Source organism: Delphinus delphis, chromosome 13, assembly GCF_949987515.2.
Source record: "Delphinus delphis chromosome 13, mDelDel1.2, whole genome shotgun sequence".
Taxonomy (NCBI): domain Eukaryota; kingdom Metazoa; phylum Chordata; class Mammalia; order Artiodactyla; family Delphinidae; genus Delphinus; species Delphinus delphis.
Window position 1 is genome coordinate 84,018,549 of NC_082695.1, and position 18,909 is coordinate 84,037,457.

Here is an 18,909-nt window from a genome sequence, read left to right on the forward strand (position 1 = left end):
TCCTATGAACCGCTCTGTCTGGGGTTCCCTGCACCGACACCTACACCAGTTTTCATCTGACTACTGTTTGTTTCCCATTATAATGAATCTCAAGGTGGGCCTCATTCACTTACTTAATAAAAGAAATATTAAGAAGTTATTATGTTTCTGAAATTTTGCTACAATTAGAAAATAAAAGAGCCATTGACCCTGCATCAAGAATTCAAGATTCAAGAATGCACAGGGGTCAATCAGGCAGGGAGGTACCAGTCAGAAGGAGTAGTGAAATTGAAATCTTAGAGCCAGAAATAAGCATGGTAAAAATGAGAAAGTCAAAAATGTCTTATGTGTAAGAGTGGGTATAAGAGGGAGTATTGCTTGATATGAGGAGATTCAGTTCTTTAGGGAAGTCTCATGTTTCTGCATGTCTATGCTTACAGGATACCATTTTTTTCCAGACTATCTTTTCAAGGATGCTTGTATAGCAAAGGCCTCAGAAGATAGAGGCAGTGTCTCCCCTTGGAGCAAAAGGTAACTAATCCTACTCTTCAGTATAAAAGATAAGGGTTCTTGACAAGCAGAGGCAGATGTAGCCAACTCACGTGGGACTTGAGCAATGTGTAAAAGATGTTGGAACTTATTTAGGACTGAGGAAGCATCAATATGTTGCAATGAAACATCATAATAAGATTTGTGTCTTTTAAAGAGCATTCTGGTTGAGTAAATATTGAGAGAAGTTGGGAAAGAGGGAAAGTTTGGGGTATTTGCGGTCTCCCACTGGAAAAATTGAAGGGGAGATGAATGAAAGACCATCAAGCTGAAGAAGGAGATTTAAGAAGGACAAATAGTTTGATGAATTAATAAAAATAAAGCTAAGGAAGTAGATACACTTTCTGAGAGAGCAAGAGAGTGAGGCCAGAGCAGAGCTGTGAATAATTCTATTCTGGATCTAAAGTTCTTATAAAGGACAGTCCGCTTTGAGCTTTCACAGCAACTGTGAGGACTTTCTTCTTGGGGTTCAGAGCACTGTGGTCTTGAAAGTACGTGCTAATGTATCTTTTTTCTCCGTGGATAGACTGGAAGCTCTTCCACCATATCTCATTTATCTTTATATCTTGCACAATATCTTAACATAGTAGGCATTCATTTAGTTCCTACTGAAATTTACTGAAATAACATCCATGCTTTTTCTGCAGATAAGTTTTGTAGATATAATTCTTTATGCCAAAATGTGCACTAAGTTGGTGGAGGGTACTTAGTGTTGTGTGCTTGGAATCACGTAATTCTAAATACAGAGACAATAACTGATTGTGCCCACATTCAGGACTACCCCTCTTAGGTTCCTAAATTTCTTTTGTTTTTATGATTCCCGTTCAATTATCTAAATAATTCCCCATTATGTATTTAGACACAGCAGTAGTTCTAGACAGGAATAAAATGTGCCTCTAAGGATCCATATAAAAGAAAAGCTTTGAAAAATGACAATTAACAAAAATACCCTTTTTCTAATTTTAAAAGTTATCCACAAACTGTTATTTCTTTTTGTGTAACTGTACAACGTTATTGTGATGTGAGTGAAATTCAGGTACAATATATAGCATTTTATTTTATGTGTTTTGGTTGGTTTTTAGTCCTATCATGCTTTTAAAATCACTTCAAATTATATTTTAATATTCAACCTGCTTTTCTGAGTTTCATATTTTTAATATGTCCTAAATGGTGTCCTTGCCTACTATTCCTTATCCAAGTGCTGGGTTAGGAATGCAACATTCTATACGTCAAGAGAACTATAGAAAATAATAATTATCTGTGCAAAATATGTGACAATTTGAAGGCTGGTAGATACAAATAGGAAGAGGGAATAGAGAAAGTAAGAATTAAATCACCAAAAGTGGTGTTCATCTATCAATGATAATTTTATCTATAATAATCCTTACTTTGACGATTATGACCTATTATACACCCTTGAGGTTTAACAAACTCCTTCTCTATAGCTTGACGGGTTTCTGTAACCATTTATACCAAGGATGTTACCAGAACCTCAGAAGCTCATGTATGTTCCCACTGAATCACTAACTCTGCCTTCAAAACACATAATGTGTTTTTGCCTCCAGTTGTAGTTCACACTTTTTTAACATTTAAAGGTATATTTTATTTTTTAATTTACTATCATTTCTATTTAGGACCTCAAAATTTTTTCTTGAATAAATGTGGGTAGGTCAGTTATATTTGCCATGACTTCTATATCAGGATACATATTTATTATATCAAGGGGCTGTTGACTGACAACGTTGAGACTCACTGTTCTGGTTCTGGGTTTGGAGCTGATCCAGATTCTTCATTTACTTAGTGAGCAGCTTTTTAACGGCATTCCTTACTATTGAACTTGCCAACATATCAAAGATGGATCTCAAACACATCTTCCTAGGAATGGTCCATGTTCCAATGCAAGTTTGACAATTTTTTCCCTAGGCACAGGCTTTTAACCCAAAAAGTAACAAAGGGCAATATTTGTAAAGCTACACAGACAAGTTCCCTTAAACCCCCTTTCCCATGGAACTTATTTACATTTAATATCAAAGATATTAAATATACCTTCTTGAACTCAAGCTTATTCTTCTGACAAATATTTTTATGCCTGACTATGGACATATTCTAGTAATCAAAAACAGACACAGTACCTGCCCTTACAGAGGACATGATTAATAAAATAGGAGCCTAACATCAATCTGGTAATTATATCAATAACTATAAGTTGCATTTATAGCTAATGCTAAATAAGAAAGCTTCAAATGAGAGCAGGAGACAGAGCAAGCAAGACCTCCCAGGGAAACTTACATTCGAGTTGATAACTGAAACTTGACGTAAAGTTAACATATGTGGAAATGAATGACAGGAGGTTGGGGTAAGGAGGGAGCACATTCCAGAAAGAGAAAAGCATATGTAAAGGCCCTGGGGCATGATGGAGCATAGACACAAATATTCTTAACCTGAATTATTCTACCTTGACAAACAGTTTACCTTTAATTTATATAAATTTTTGTAGAACAAAATATGTTTGTTCTAAAATGATATGGTAATCTTTTATATGCTGCTTCTTTAATTCAAGTTTTGTGTAACCAGATGTCTGGCTAAAATGATTTCCGTTTACCACATTTCTCAAACTTGTGAAAGTTCTCTGCCCCCGTATTAAAAATTTTAAAGAAGAAATGCAGTCTATCGTGGACAATTGTGTTTATAAGATACTACAACTGTTATAATTGTATGTCCCAATTTCAAGGTCAGAATATTCCTAAGCCCCAACTCTGTATTATATCAGCTGCAGAAAGAGTCGAGGGAAGCCCACTGGAATTGGATAAACATTGCATCAGGAGCTAGGTAGTGACTGTTTGGAGTTCTTCAACTGGCAAGTAATATTTAATCTTAATTAGCAAAATAAGACAAAAGACTTGATAGATTTGCATTTAATATTACATAACAATTAGGATTTAAATTTTTGAATTTTATGATATAGAAGGGCCTTCATCATATCTTTATAAATGTTCCAACAATACATTTTGTTGGAATCAAAGTCAAGTATATTTGTTTTCAGCACAAAATATCATCACCTGTACCAAGGAAAATACTATTTTTTTCTGTCCTCTTATCCTCTCTGCATACAGGAGATAGATGGTTATGATCATATTACATTTAGACTGAATATCAACTTCTCTTTCTCTCACTGACTTGTAATCTGCTGACTACAGCATATTTTGAAAGGATATAAGGCTGCACGACTACCATCTGGCTATTTGAATTTTTCAGCAAAGATATTTTGGGCAATGAATTATTTTTCTGTTGAGATTGTCCTGGTTCATGAATAAATATCATCAAGAATTTTTGTCTGCAGGGAAGAATGACCTCTGTCTACTCAATGACAACGTTTGACCTTCCTAAATCCTTGACACAAAATACAATACGGATGCAAATGAGCTCTGGATTTCCGAAATAAGTTCCCTCCATGACATCCTCTATTACATTTTACAAATCCAGCCAAAGAGAGAAGTTCAAAGCACTCCATATAGCGAACTGAATTCCATTCTGTTTCCAGCTGCTCACAAATGCAGAGGCTAACTAGAATCTTTTAGAAAGCACAGGCCAGAGAGAAAGAAAAAGAGAGAAACTATTATGTAATTGAGTAATGAGACATATAGAGGGGCCAAAAACATGAAGTGAGAGAGTTAACACCTTCCACAAAACAATGCGTTGTTTCCTGTGCATGGAGAGATGCAAATTCTGTGAGATGGACTCAACACTTGGAAAAACGAAACTTTAGACTGAAGCCTGCGCTCAGCAGTGATGTGGATAAACAGTAGATTACAGTGGAAACAGTGGATAAACAGTAGATTAGCGCTAGGAAGAAGCACATGGATTTGTGCAAACTGTTGGGACGAGCAGGGGAAAGTTCAAAGCTGTGTCGTGCCTAGATGAAAGGCAACCATGGTTCCATCCAGAAAAGGCTTCCTGAAAATGGGGCTTTGCTGCTGCTTAAATGGAAATCATGGCACTGTTAGGATAATTAGTGCAATATCAAGAGCAAACACTTTTAGTTTCTGAATGAAAATAATCAGGTGAAATGATATTAAGAGGTGCAATGATGGTACACTAGAAATCAGGAACATGGAAAGGAAGGGTAATTTGAGGCAAAATGGTAACAGAAATCAATGGGATAAATGCATATCAAGAAGACAATGCCTCTATGTGCCTAACAGTTCTTCCCTATGTTGCCCTTTTTAAAAATAAATCCCTACAACTGTCATGATTTAAGCCATCAATACAATTTCCCTACTCATCGTTGCATTGTATTTGTTTAATGTTATACTGCTCGAAACACAACTTCACCACAGCCGAATGCTATTAGCAGTTAGCTACAACACAGGAGCATGATTTTTTTATTAACACATATTTTTAAAATAAATGTTTTCTTCATCATTTTAAAGACACAGGATTTTATTATTTCATTTCTTCTAATACTCTTTGCAGTTTAGCTTGATTACCTTGAAAAACTTCTATACATAAAGTACAATTAAACATCTTGGCATGAACACAAATGCACATAAGAACATTTTTTCCTATTGGAAGCAAAACGAGACAGTCAACACATACCCAACACCATACGTCAAAAATTTGTGGGCTGGTTTTCTTAAACTAACTGAACTAATGAAAGGCACAGCTCACCCAATAAAACAGCAGTTCCCAAACAGTTTGTATCTGACCCTGAAAATTTAGTGGTATTTGAGTATGCTTATATCCAGTGATTTGTGAAGACCAAGTTGCAAAGCAAAATGATATATTCGTATTCCCAATTTTAACTCAAGAGGATCTGGAAAATCATTTCTTTTTATCACATCACCCTGCACCTTAAAATTAATCCTTATTAATTTGAATTCACTAAACATTGACATAATGATGTCTCTTATAGTCCAGACTCCTCTGAACCCCATAACGGTGACACAAAATTTAAAAAGGCTTTGTGACTGATGGGATTGTAGCAAGCCGTGGGACCCTCCACTTGCTCCTTTATTGCCAGTCTTTGCTCTGTCCCCCTCCATTAAAGCACATGGACATCCTGCAATAAAGCACAAAAGACAAATGTTGACTTAGTAGAATATGGTTTTGTGCTCTCCATCTGCATCTCTCAATAAAAGAGAACAGTGTCATTTTACTCACTTGTCTTAAAGCCATTGATCTTGTTAAAGATGTTGTAGGTCCCTCAATGACACCATCTCTGGCCAAATTTTTAATCTAACACATATTTTTTGAGCTTAATACCAAATGCTGAGATACTCTTGGAATTTAGTGATGAACAAAATAGATAAGGCTCCTCCCCTTTTGTAGTGTACATTCTAGCGTGGGGAGAGAGACCTAGAAAGCTGACGCAATAATTAAATAAAATCACAACAGAATGCGGAAAGACCCATTAGGAGGACATCGTATGATATAAGGAATGTCAGGTCATAATGGACACCGCTTCACTATGAGAACTGAAATCTCAAGGATGAGAAAAAAGAAGAGGTATGGCCGGTGAGACTTTGAGCAGAGTTGCTGGTGAGGAGCTTGCGGGCCGGCCCCCAACCCTGAGTCAATGACTCTTCATCCCTGGATTGAACGCACCCAGGGTGGGAGTATTCACACGACAGACCTCAGCAACCTCCAGGCGTCACAGAGATTTTCTTTCTTTCCTTTTCGTTTTTTTTCCCCCAGAGAATCAGTTAAGAAATATTTCCTAGCGCAAGAGCAAATACAAGGCAAGGGAAAGATACAAAGATGCTGATCTAACAGGTGCATTTTGAGGGAGAAATATACATAGTAAGCTATTACTTCAAACATGAAGAGATAAATGTATATTTATTGTTAATAATGCATTTTTCTCTGATCCAAGTAAATGAGTATTGAATAAAGTACATTTATTTAAAGGATACCAAATTATGACCTTGATCTTATTTATCCCTTAAACATTACTCCTTGGTAAAATGAGGATAATATATCACAGAAGTTTGTTATGAAGAATACATTTAATGCAGCATGTCATACACACAGCTAAAAGTCCCCGGCACATACTAGAGCTTTGGCCAAGGTTGGCCGTTAGAATTAATCCTATTGTTCTGAATTGCTCGATACACCTGGTACCATATCATATCGAACTCTTCACAGTCCCCCAAATGCAAAATACTATTTCCTTCTTTAGAATATCTTGGATCCTTGGTTTTCTCTTAGGCATGAAAATCCTTCTGCCCGGAAAACTTCTATTCACCAATGAATCCTTGACTCAGATCTCACATACTTTCTTTCCTCCGTTTCCCTTCTGCATCTCTCCTTTCATAATACCTCACATAAATGGCCCTGTTGTTATCACAGGAGCAGAGGCAGTAACTTATACCTTTTATTTACATCGTGTTATACTCAGTAGATTGAGTTCTGGAAAGAAGTAAGCATGTCCTATTTATCCTTCTAGTCCAAGGTGAGGTGAAGTACTTGGTCCATGTTAAGTGGTTAATAAATGGTTTTGAAGTCATAATCAATTATAAATTCATGTAATAAATGTTACATCACTTGTACATAGGAAATTTTTTTTTTTTGGCCTGGGAATGGAGTGTATGTATCAAAAAAGGTCTTTAAAAAGACCTCTTCTTTTTAAAATTGGCTGGAAAGAATAAGCAGGATGTTACAGGTAGAGAAGAGGCAGGGATGGGAAAACCCCAGTTAGAGGCAATAGCATAAGTACAGGAGAAGAGTTATAAAAGTTGCATGACCTATGGGAATAGATAGTCTTGTGTAACTAAAGGACAGAGTCCATAGTAAGAAGGAAGTGAGGAAGAAGGGGCAGGAAGTGAGGTTGCAATGATAAAAGTGGACCCAGGTTATGAAAGATGCTGTATGCCATGTTAAAGATGTGAACTCCCATATAAGCAACTGGACAGCCATCAATAGCTTTGGTAATAGCTATGTTTTTTTCAACACGCACATGCATGATGGCAGTATAAGAATGAGATGTTCTTCTACTAGAGTGCATAAATGGGCAGTAACTTGTTTGTGAATTCCTTCAAATTGTAAACTATGGTACAGGTGTGCGACTCTGAGTTTTGCTGGGGAGAAGATCCAGAGATTTGATTGAGCTAAGGAACCATGGCCTTAAGGGTAGGTGGAGAGTGAGTAAAGCAAAACCTAGTTTTAAGGTGGGGACATCTTTCTCCAACATTCATTTCTTCCCAAGGTTCCCAAGAGTCTCAATCCATTTCAGCATCAGCTCGAAGTCCAAAATGCACCATCTAAACCAAAATCGAATCATCTCATTAACAGACAGTACAAAATTTTATGTAAATCTCATCAGCTCAAAGTCCAAACCTAAATCAGATCCAGGTACACATGAGACTCCTGTGTATAATCCATTCAGTGCAGCTTCTGGAGCTCATTCCTCTCTGACTGTGGGCTTGTGAAACTAAACAGGTAAGTTACCTGCTCCCAACACTACCGAAATACAACTGTGGAAGAGCCAGAGGATAAAAGCTACAGTCATTCCTGTTCTGCAAGGGGCACGACAGAAGGTAAATGGGGCCAAAAAAATCATTCTTATGCTACCATGTATTTTCTTTATCTATGTTTGTGGCAAAAATATTATGCATTAAATCCTTCGAAGCTAAAACTCCATAATTATTTTAAATCAATGCCCTGTTTGTTCCATGAGTTTGATAACCTATATTAAAACCTTAAATGAGTGAACTGACTTTTTTATTTTGTCCAGATCTCCCCTTCCCTAATATGTTAAGTCCAGAAATCCATTCATAGCTCCTGTTTGAATAGGTGTGAAAGATCCTGGGTAAAAAAAAAAAAATTAGCAAGAATCAAAAACACTTCAATGTTGATCAAACAATGTTTGATCAAACATTTTTAGATCCCTTTATCTCTACTTCTTGTTTTCTGTTAGGTTGAGTTTCCTAATTATCATTTTGTTTTTCCCTTCTGTTGGGGTCCTTTTTTATTTTTAATTTGCCTCAGGGTTTTGTGACATTTGTTAAAATGATTGGTGTGGCAAAATATAAATTCATTTTTAATATAGTTATCAGATGTGAAAATGTTACTTCATAGCTATAGAAATTATAGTGCTTTCCAAATTTCATTGCTTTGCACATGTCTGGTGCTGTATAGAATGCTCTAAATACTCTTTTCTTGCATATTTATACGTATACATTAATTTTATTACTTTATTAATTTCTTTTTGATCTCTGTTGCATATTATATATAAACATGTCTTATTCTGTAATTCATTAAATTAACCTATATTTTGTATCCTAATTTCAACAAGCACTGTTTTATCCTTGATTTACCACAAAATTCATCCCTGAATTGACCATCTAATGTAAATTCTTATTTAATCATTTTTAATAATGCTAGGACCTTTGAACATTTTATTTTCAATTACTCTCTCTCTTCTTTATGTTATTTTTAACATGACTTTGTTACTATCCCAAATAAATTATTATTTTCATGTTTAGATGACTCAATTATAAATTGTTTGAAGACTGAATAATCAGAAATTTCTTACACATGACACAATATGTTACACAATACAAATTATTATTTAAAGTGTTACAAAGCTTTACTGAAATCACTTTCTGTATAACATTATACTTAACATTAATCATACAAATATCATTGCCACTTTGCAATTTTATAAAGAAAATTGTATTTATTTTTCCATTCTTAGGGAACACAAATGCATCTAAACACAGAACTACCCATCCTAGAAAACCCAGCTGCAGTTTTTAACAACAAAAAACAAAGTTCTAAAAATCAAATTTAAATTAGAATAAAATAAGATTGGCCTTCATTTCCTTTAGAGGTCTTGTTGATTTTTCTATATTCATTGCTTTATTTCACTTAAATCCATATGATTTCTTTTGGATTTACATAACAAAACTCCTAATCTCAATACTATATTTTATAAAATTTGAAGTTTTTACATGGAAGTTTTTTATCTTCAGCAGTACACTACACTACAGATTTTATTTCCATAGTTCTTTCCCAATATTCTTAGTAGAACAGTAGCTTAATTTGATTATCCAGTGATCTTGGGTCAGTTTATTTATTCTCCCAAAGCTGGCATATTTAGGGAACTCAAATAAAAAGGGGCAGGACAAAAACCACTTTCCGGTATATTCTTGTGACATCTGTCTTCACCTGCTTTCTTTCTTTACTCCTGGATGAAAACAAGTTTGCATTAATGAAAAAGTATTTTTTTCTTTTTATAAGTACTTCTAATATAAATTGTAGCTCAAAATCTATACAACGGTTGAAAGCAATCATCAAGAATATAGTTTCTGTGCTTATACACTATTTTTTAGAAAGTATTTATTCTTTAGGTTGTCTCATTTCTCCAGTAATAGTTGGAGACTTCCTGTTAACTTCATAGACTAAATAGATAGATCATAAGTGTATAGATAGATATATAGCTGTAGATAACCATAAACTTCTGAAAACTATTTATTAGTTTTTATTAAAGAAACTAACTTAAGAACTGAATTTCAAAATATTTAATATTCCTTAACTCCTCCTTGAAACTCGTATACCAAACGGTAGGATTTAGTTCTATTTTTTTCTTTCACTGTATATTAAGGTTGGTGTTAAGGAGGATGGTGATAGGAGCAAGATTAAGTGCTAGTTTCACAGAGGAACAAAGAAACTCCTCAAGGCCACAAAAGATTACGATGTGATCCAAGATCAGTAGTTTCTAAATTCTATTTCTTTTTAGACCAAGTGCTAAATGGAAACAGTCACGGAAAAGCCTCTCTAAAGAATGTTCTTTCCAGAGATTTAAGAGTACACGGCAACGTCAGAAGCAGTTTTTCTCCAAGCTGTCACTGTGGAACCCAGCAATCGGAAATGATGACAAATGCTCTGAAACATGTTGTCCTGCAAAGATGGGATTTGAATAAGTGTCAGTTTCTTTCAGCATCAGCAATTACTCTGCTCTGGGAGACACAAGCTAAAATTTAAACATTTATTTATATTAAGAGATTTCAAAATTGCCCTTTAAATTGTTTAAGCTGTTGCTATATTCAAATTGCTTGTTTAAGCTTCTTTCAGATCCTCTGGTCTATTATTCAGAAATGTGTGTATAACGTTATTCAGATTCAATGTTCGTGTGCCTTATTATCCTGGTTTCACCTGTAACAAGAATAAGAGTTAAATGAACAATCTAAGAAAACATCAGGGATCAGCAGGGAAAAAATCAAATACAAATAGAGAAGTAGATGAATATCACATACCCTGCCTGCTTTTGTAGCTCAAGCTCTTTTTACCCAACTGCAAATTTCTTAAGGTAGCACTGCTTCTGCCCCTTTTAGCTCTTTGCCTTTTTAAATTGACTTTTGGGTGGAATTGTTGATGACAAGAGAGACCTTCAAGTATCTGAACCAGTAAATGACTCCTCCTTAGGGATGGATATCCCAGTAGCACCTCTTTGGGTTGAGTTTCCCCTTGGGAGACTTTATTGCTGGATGTCTTATCTCAGTCCACACTCTTACATCCCTGGTGCTGAGTCTCAGTACTGCCTGCAGATGATCCAGGAGGTCCTCCATCTGCCTTGTTTGTCAATGCTATGGCACTCAAGTTCATCACAAGAACAAGAGGCATCTGAGAAGTCATTTGATGGATAGCCTCTATGAAAGTAAAATCATCAATGCAGGGCAACCTTCATCCAGATTTCAAATCTTACTATACTGAAAGAAATCCCTACAGGGATAAAACCCTGTGAATGTTGTGAAAAATGCTCTCATGGATCCTTCATCCCATAAAGTCATAGCAGATCCCACCTGGACACAACTCCTAGTACTATAAGGGACAACCCTACAAGCGTCCCTCATATTTGAGGACTCCTGTAATAACCTTAGATGGAGAGGACCTTATAAACATAAGGACTGTGGGAATACGATTGTGCATCATCTTAGGGCACACGTCAGAGGTCACACTGGAAAGGTCATACATGTAAAGAAGGTGGGGAAACCTTTGTTCGTTCCTCATCCATCACGAAACCTATGAAAACTCCCAGTGGAGAGAAGCCTTATGAAAGTGTGGAACGTGGGAAAGCCTAGTTGTTCCTACCAACTTAGAGTATCTATAAGAACTCACACTGGAGAGAAGACTTATGAATGCAGGAACTGTGGGAAAGTTCTCAGTGAGTTTTCAAACTTATTGTACATGTAAGAGCACACCAGAGAGAAACATGATCTAAATGTAAGGCATGTGAGAAAGTTTTTAATTCACAACTGAAGAAGACATATAAGGATAAGTTATGTAGAAAAGTCTTTGCTAATCACTCAAACCTCATTGTGCGTGCATCTCACATTGGAGAGATACCTTAAAATGTAAGAAATGTGGGAGTATCTACTCATCTTTACTTTTACTTTAAAATTCGACTAAGATTATTTGAGCTCACACCCAGCATAATACGGGAATCCAAGGATCATTCTTACATACAATATCTCTGCATATTACCAACGGGTTTATGTTTCCCATGGATCCTACTAACCTTTATTTCTTTCTTCCAGGGAACCACTGCCTCTTCTTACATTTGTCTGCCATGGCTGTCATTTTCTCTTTGTACCATTTCAAATCAAGCTAATCACTGCCTCCCTTCCTGAATTCCACAAAACCAAAACTAACACACAGTAAGGAACAGATATTTACTGATGGTTAAATTAATAGAGATCTTTTACAGTACATGTCAGTAGAGGAAAGAAAGCTAAAATTGAAAGCTTCATTGCTGGTGGGTGTGCAGAACAGTACCATTTTGGAAGCTACTTGGGGAGGCAGTTGGGCTGTTTCTTACAAAACTAAACACACTCTTACTATATGATCCAAAAATCAAGCTCCTTGGTATTCATCTACATGAGCTGAAAACGTATGCCCCCAAAAAACGGCACACACGTGTTTGTAGCAGTTTTATTCATCACTGTCAAAACACAGAAGTCACCAAGATGTCCTTCAGTAGGTGAATAGATAACTAAACTGTGGTACATCCAGACAATGAAATATTATTCAGGGCTAAAAAGAAATAAGCTATCCAGCCATGAAAAGATGTGGAGGAACTTTAAATACTTATTACTAAGTAGAAGAAGACAATCTGAAAAGGCTACATACTGTATGATTCTAACAATATAACATTCTGGAAAAGGCACAACTATGGTGACAATAAAAAGATCAGTGTTTTCCAGGGACTGGAGGGACAAAGGGTAAATAGCTGGAGAACAGAGGCGTTTAAGACAGTGAAACTATTCTCAATGCTTCTAATATGGAGGATACATGTCATTATACAGTTGCCCAGACCCACAGAATCTGTAACACCAAGACTGAAATTTAATGAAAACCATGGACTCTGAGTAATAATGATGTTTCGGTGTAGGTTCATCAATTTTAACAAGCGTACCACTCTGGTGGGGGGATGTTGATACACACATTCATAGGCAAATTCCTTTGGAAGACTTACATATTCCAATTCTATTTTCCCAGTTGAAATACAATGTGGTTTCCCTTTTTCTCCAGCCTATTTCTCCAAATACTGTGCTTTAGTAATACAAGAAATAATAGATTCTCTTAAATTCATAGTTTCATCTCTGTAAGGAGAGGATAGATAGACAGAGAGAGAGAGAAATACTCAAGATTTTCTCTTCTAAATTAAAAATTATAGAATTGAATTTGGGCTCCTTTCAGTAGCCTTGCTTATTTCTCCCCAAAGTTAGTTCACTTGAATTTTACAGCATTATGTCTCCGCCATGCACAATTCCAAATCTAGTAGTGTTTTCTGTGCATCAGGCTGAAAATACGCTCTTTCCTTGTGGTAGCAGCAGACAGCTCTTAGCTCGTTGAAAACCAAATCTAGTAACATGTTTTCCTTTCTTCTGGAATGGTCTGAACACCACCTCATTTAGTACTTATAATATTACATTGTCATTATCTGTGCTGTCCTTATTTCCTTTACCTTCTCAAATTGTATACATTTAAAAAATACCATCATTGCTGTGGTGACTGCCATGGGAACCTCACTTTTGCTTGGTGATGATGTAGTGCATGCCAGCTGTCTTCCACTTCCCAGGCAGTTGGCTCTGCCGTCCTTTACCATGAACCCTGAAATAGGTTGTTTCTTTTTCTCATGTTGCAAGTAACACAAAATTTCATGAAATCCTAAATTCAAAAGGCACATGTCCCTTCTTGTTTTTTTTTTTTTTTTTTTTGTATTTCTCCGCTTTGGGGCAGTGTATATTTTTAGTCTCTTATGTTTTGTATAGACTAGATCAAACCAGAGTGAAATCTCTATAAATCTCTCTAATAAATGCATAGCAACGTTGAATATTTCAACTCCAGTTGCCTCAGAATCACTTCGCCATCATTAGCATTTTAGTCCTTTTTGTTTCTTTTTCCTTTTGCAGTTGATGCTTCTCCTAGATTGATTGCTTCCACCTGGACTTTTTTTATTTCCTTCTCATAAAAAGTGATTTAAAAGGAAATCTTATGATGGTATTAATAACACAGACATCAGAAATAATGTCCAGAATATATTGATCTACTTTGTGGTTTGCAGAACACTGAACGACAAACACTAGAAATACTCTCTTTTAAGTGAATTTACATTTCGTATTCATGTATCTTTCAATATCTCTTTCCTCCTGGGGTGCCCGTCTGAAAGCTACAGCTTCTAGCACCATACCTGCCGACAGAGGCTGAAGGAGGTCTTTACATTGTGGAATTGACATTTAAGATAGAGAAAGCCTCCAAGCCCCACCTGAACATAACTAAACAAGGCTGAGTTTCAGGCACTGAGAGAGGTCACGGGGAGAGAACTGAAAGCAGGGTGCTTGACCTGCAACCCTCTGTAAAAATAAGTGTAGCACAGCATGAGGACCGGATCTGTTTGGACAGAGACAGTCAAATCTCCTGTACTCTCAGTCACTTGTGAGACTATGAACAAGTTCATTAACATTTTGATGCTCAGTTGCTCCATCTACAAGTACATCTGTAATGTGTATATATCACTATTATAGATTCAAAACACTTCTGTGAATATTCATGGATTCCCTGGCAACTTCCAAAAATTTACATTTGCTTAAAAAAACACACATAAATCTGAGCAAATAAAAGTAAAAAACAATAAGGCAGAAACACGTAAAATGATTTAAAGGGAGGAGAAAATAGTGTTAGGAGCCAAAGAGAAAAAAACGATTCAGTTTAATTTCGCTTTTCCAAGAAGATAAGATAAAACCCAAACACGGTTTTATGTAGGTTTCGTTCAGAAAGCAAACCTGAAAGCCAGACTCTGTGTTTGTGTGTGTGTGTGTACACATATATATACAACATGCTAAGTAGATACATACGGTATTCAATGTTAAAAAAATACTGTGTAAAATCTCAAAAGAGACATTAACTATTATAATGAGGAATATCCTTCTGCAATTTTGCTGAAGATAAGAAAATTTTCTTCATGTGGCTATTTCTATATAATAACCTTTGATAAGAGACAAGGGCACAGCCTTCAACTGCAGCTCAATTAAGGCACTACCATGGAGCACCAAGCTAGGGTAGCCCGGACATGAGGTTTCAACTGTCTGTAGGAATAGCGTTTAGTGGACCTATAGTCAGGGAGTAATATGTCCCAAGATCTGTCTGTGTCCCTTTGACTCTGTTCTGCAATCAGAGCTTCACCTCCTTCTCAGTTTCTGTCCCTGCCACCTGGGCAGGAAGTGCAATCTTCTACCCCCGTGTCACTTATAAGTAAATGATTCATTTTCTATCACCCATTTCCCTCATGACTGTAAAATTTTTATTTACTTTTTCATTTTCCTGTAAATGTTTAAACAATCAACTCTAAGATTATGGAATCCCATATTTAAGACAAATATTAAAACTTTGTGACCACGATCCTTGCAAATTTTGGAAATCCGTAGTTTATATGAACACACCTATTAACACCAAAATGTGGGCAGATATGTGAAACTGACATATAGGTAGACAGGGGGGTACTTGAGTTTGCTGGTGAGGGAGCCGGTTTGTGTAAGAACTTCCTGGACCTATTGGTCTCACAGTTCCTGCTGCAAAGACCTAGCAAGTTCATTGCCTTGTTAATGCCCTTCTTCCCCTGATGCCCCATGCCACATTAAGAGCCCCTTTTGAAATCATAATACAGAGGCAATTCCTTGATCCCCATCCCAGAAGTCTGGAGGAGTAGAGAGAATCTGAGAAGGAAACAAATGTAAACCCTTTCTTCCTAGAGGAAACAGAGGAAGATGTCTTTCCTCAATCCCTGATAGGCTTAATGAAAGCACATTTGAATTGTAGCCTCTAGCTTCACTTTATGTATATATAGAAGTCGTCTGGACACATTTCCTTGGAGGCTGCTTGACAGCTTCTTCAAATGGTGACATTTTTCTGACCTTGGTTTTTATTTTTTCCATTTCAGAATCACTTGGGAGACATTTTAATTTGGGCTATAAGTGTTCTCATTCTGTCACACCCCCGACACATGGCAGAGGCACCGCCGAATGACCTAGCTTTTGGTTCAATCTTTCTAAGAAGAAAAAGTAGAAGTTGTTACATTCACGGCTAATCTATCTGTCAATAACAGAGAAGTCACGTTATGTTTTTTAGAGGATACTTTCAAGCAAAAAATCTAACCTTTATTTTTTCATATAATTGAAATAGTCTGTCAATGAGAGATAGTTCTCTAAACTCATTTAGTGTATGGTATATTAAAAATGTCATAAAGATATTATTAAGGTTAAAATCTGATGGTGCTTGAATTTCAAAATGCTATTATCTTTTAGAAATTTGTGTTTAATATCTTCCATAAAAATTATCCATAGGTATCATTTAAATTTTGTTTTAATTATTATGGATACTGCTAACTATTGCATTCACAAGACTACTGGATAAAATTGTAAGCAATTGATTCTAGGTTTATTAGACTTATTACAGTATGGGAGAATGCCACCTCGATGACCTTAGCGTTTTCTCAATACAAGGAAATTTGGAGGAAGTATTCATGTGATTTGGGGGCCTGGGCTGGGTGGTTGTGAGGTGAACTTTGCAAGGTGGGGGACTGCTTGGAAGTGGGCAGAGTTCATTACGTACTGGTAAGGCGCACAATGACGTCCTGAAGGGAATCCTGATGACACACTCTTAGCTTACTTAATTTTAGTATAGTTCATATGTGTGTTTTAGACCCACCCAAACATAATATAAAAAATCTGTTAGACGAGAATTTAACTTTGAACTTTAGCTTAAAATATTAACTTTCTTTGCATATTAAATAAATATGAGTCTCATTGAATTTACTACTTTAATAAACTGTAATCATTTTCTTAAGGAACCCACGATATTGATTTTTATATACATAGTCATAGTGTATAACCATTGTATCTAATATTGTTTTAACCATTTATATTATATTTTATAAAATATAAAATACTTTACCAACTTTAACCAAAATACACAACTTTCGTTTATATGGTCACAGAATAAAACTGTAATAGAAGACAGGAAGCAGAAATTGTCTAGCTAACTGCTTTTCTATGAGCATACATTTTATATCACTTCAACAAATTTCAAGGTTGCAAATAAACATGTCAGCATGTCTGTGTGTGTGAGAATGGCACCTTTCCCCATGCATAAGAATTTTTATACTGGTTCAGGTAACCAAAATTTCCTTTGAAAAAAGGAATTTACATTTGAGAACTTGGAAAAGGAAATTTAAGTTCAGACACAATGCAGGGCGTGTATTACCATTGTGATCAGAGAAACACCACAGGGAGGGTCCAGACACCTCCAGGAAATGAGCAGTTTCCGAGTAAAGGGTCTGAGCCGTGGCCCTGAGAATGTCCCTATCTGATCTTAGTGGAACATCCACAGTGACTGACCATCAGTTTTTCAAAAGTCCCAGAAAAACCTGTTGATCAAGCAAATTTTGCTAGATTTACAGCAATAAGGAGGAATACCCCTTTGCTGGAATCCTAGTAATACCTCAAAAAAGGAAAATTTGGGGAGGATATTCATAGGGTTTTGGGTCTCACCTGGATGAGCTTAAACCAGATCGGGATGGGTCAGCATTCAGGATGTTGTAGCTTTGGACTGGTGGACACAGGAAGGCAAACTTCTTGAAAGCGAGCGGTGTTGGTTCCTTCACACGCTAATTTTCTAGGAGAAAGTATTTCCCAGTGCAGCCGGCTCAGCGTTTCACCCAGGCCCACTATGTTTAACAGAAGGACAGAAACATAGGCCAGGACCCAGGATTGCTTATGCGTATCAGTAAGTATTCATTGTGCACCAACTACATACTAGATATGGTGGTATCCAAAGCTAAACAAAACAGCATTTAGTGATCGCTTGGCAATCTAGTAAATGTGATACGTGAACAGAAATCATGATAGTTCAGGGCAATCACTATAGTACATGCCAAACGTGGTAGGTAAACTAAATGGTGAGGTGTTTCATTTCCCTTTATTAAATTTCTGTACATTAGCACAAATACTGCTTGTAAATGTATTTTGGGATAGTAACAGAACATTGATGACACTTGGTGATGCTTACCTCAAAATGAAAGTCTGGGGCTTCCCTGGTGGCACGGTGGTTGAGGGTCTGCCTGCCGATGCAGGGGACACGGGTTCGTGCCCCGGTCCGGGAGGATCCCACATGCCGCGGAGCGGCTAGGCCCGTGAGCCATGGCCGCTGAGCCTGCGCGTCCGGAGCCTGTGCTCCGCAGCGGGAGAGGCCACAACAGTGACAGGCCCGCGTACCGCAAAAAAAAAAAAAAAAAAAGAAAGTCTGTAATACTTAGGGGCAAACTAAACTGATTGTCATTGAGAAAAATTTCTTAAAAATCGCGGGTTTTTTCATAAATATATTTGTGTGAGTTGTTGCTTTATATTATTTTGGTATCATTGGCATATCAATTTTGTTCCTGATCTCATAGAAATACAATAAATAAAATTTAAATTTATTGTGTCTCATTAATTTAGCTAGGGAGACCCAATATGAATGATAAAAGTGATAATTTTATGTGACTTAAAGCAAATTATCACCTACCAAGGGAAACAACAGTGTTTTCTCTTTTTGAAAAATTACATTTTATGGTTCAAGGAGATCCTAACAGCTTTTGAAAAATGGTAATGAGTACTTACTTCCTCCTGGGAAATTTTACCTTTGAGAACATTAAACTTCCTCACGGACCCATGGGGGAAAACCTGGTGCTCTGTAGCAGTCTCAATAATTTCCATTTTATGCCAATGAGTAGCAGAAAATCTTATATGAAAGATTGCTCCATCAGTTGCTATGCCAAAGTACGCTATAATTTAAGTTGAAAATTAAGATACAAAGTATGGGGGGGGGGACATATTCAAAGAGCAG

At 36.4% G+C, this 18,909-nt stretch overlaps 1 long non-coding RNA gene across 1 annotated transcript; it reads right to left on the bottom strand.

The window, feature by feature from the left end:
• Positions 1 to 4,999: 4,999 nt before the first annotated feature.
• Positions 5,000 to 18,253, bottom strand: LOC132436667 (uncharacterized). The gene is made up of 3 exons (XR_009521831.1): positions 18,094 to 18,253; positions 17,577 to 17,752; positions 5,000 to 5,587 (listed from the first exon to the last, which is right to left on the bottom strand). It is a non-coding gene; the product is annotated as an uncharacterized lncRNA (long non-coding RNA).
• Positions 18,254 to 18,909: the final 656 nt, after the last annotated feature.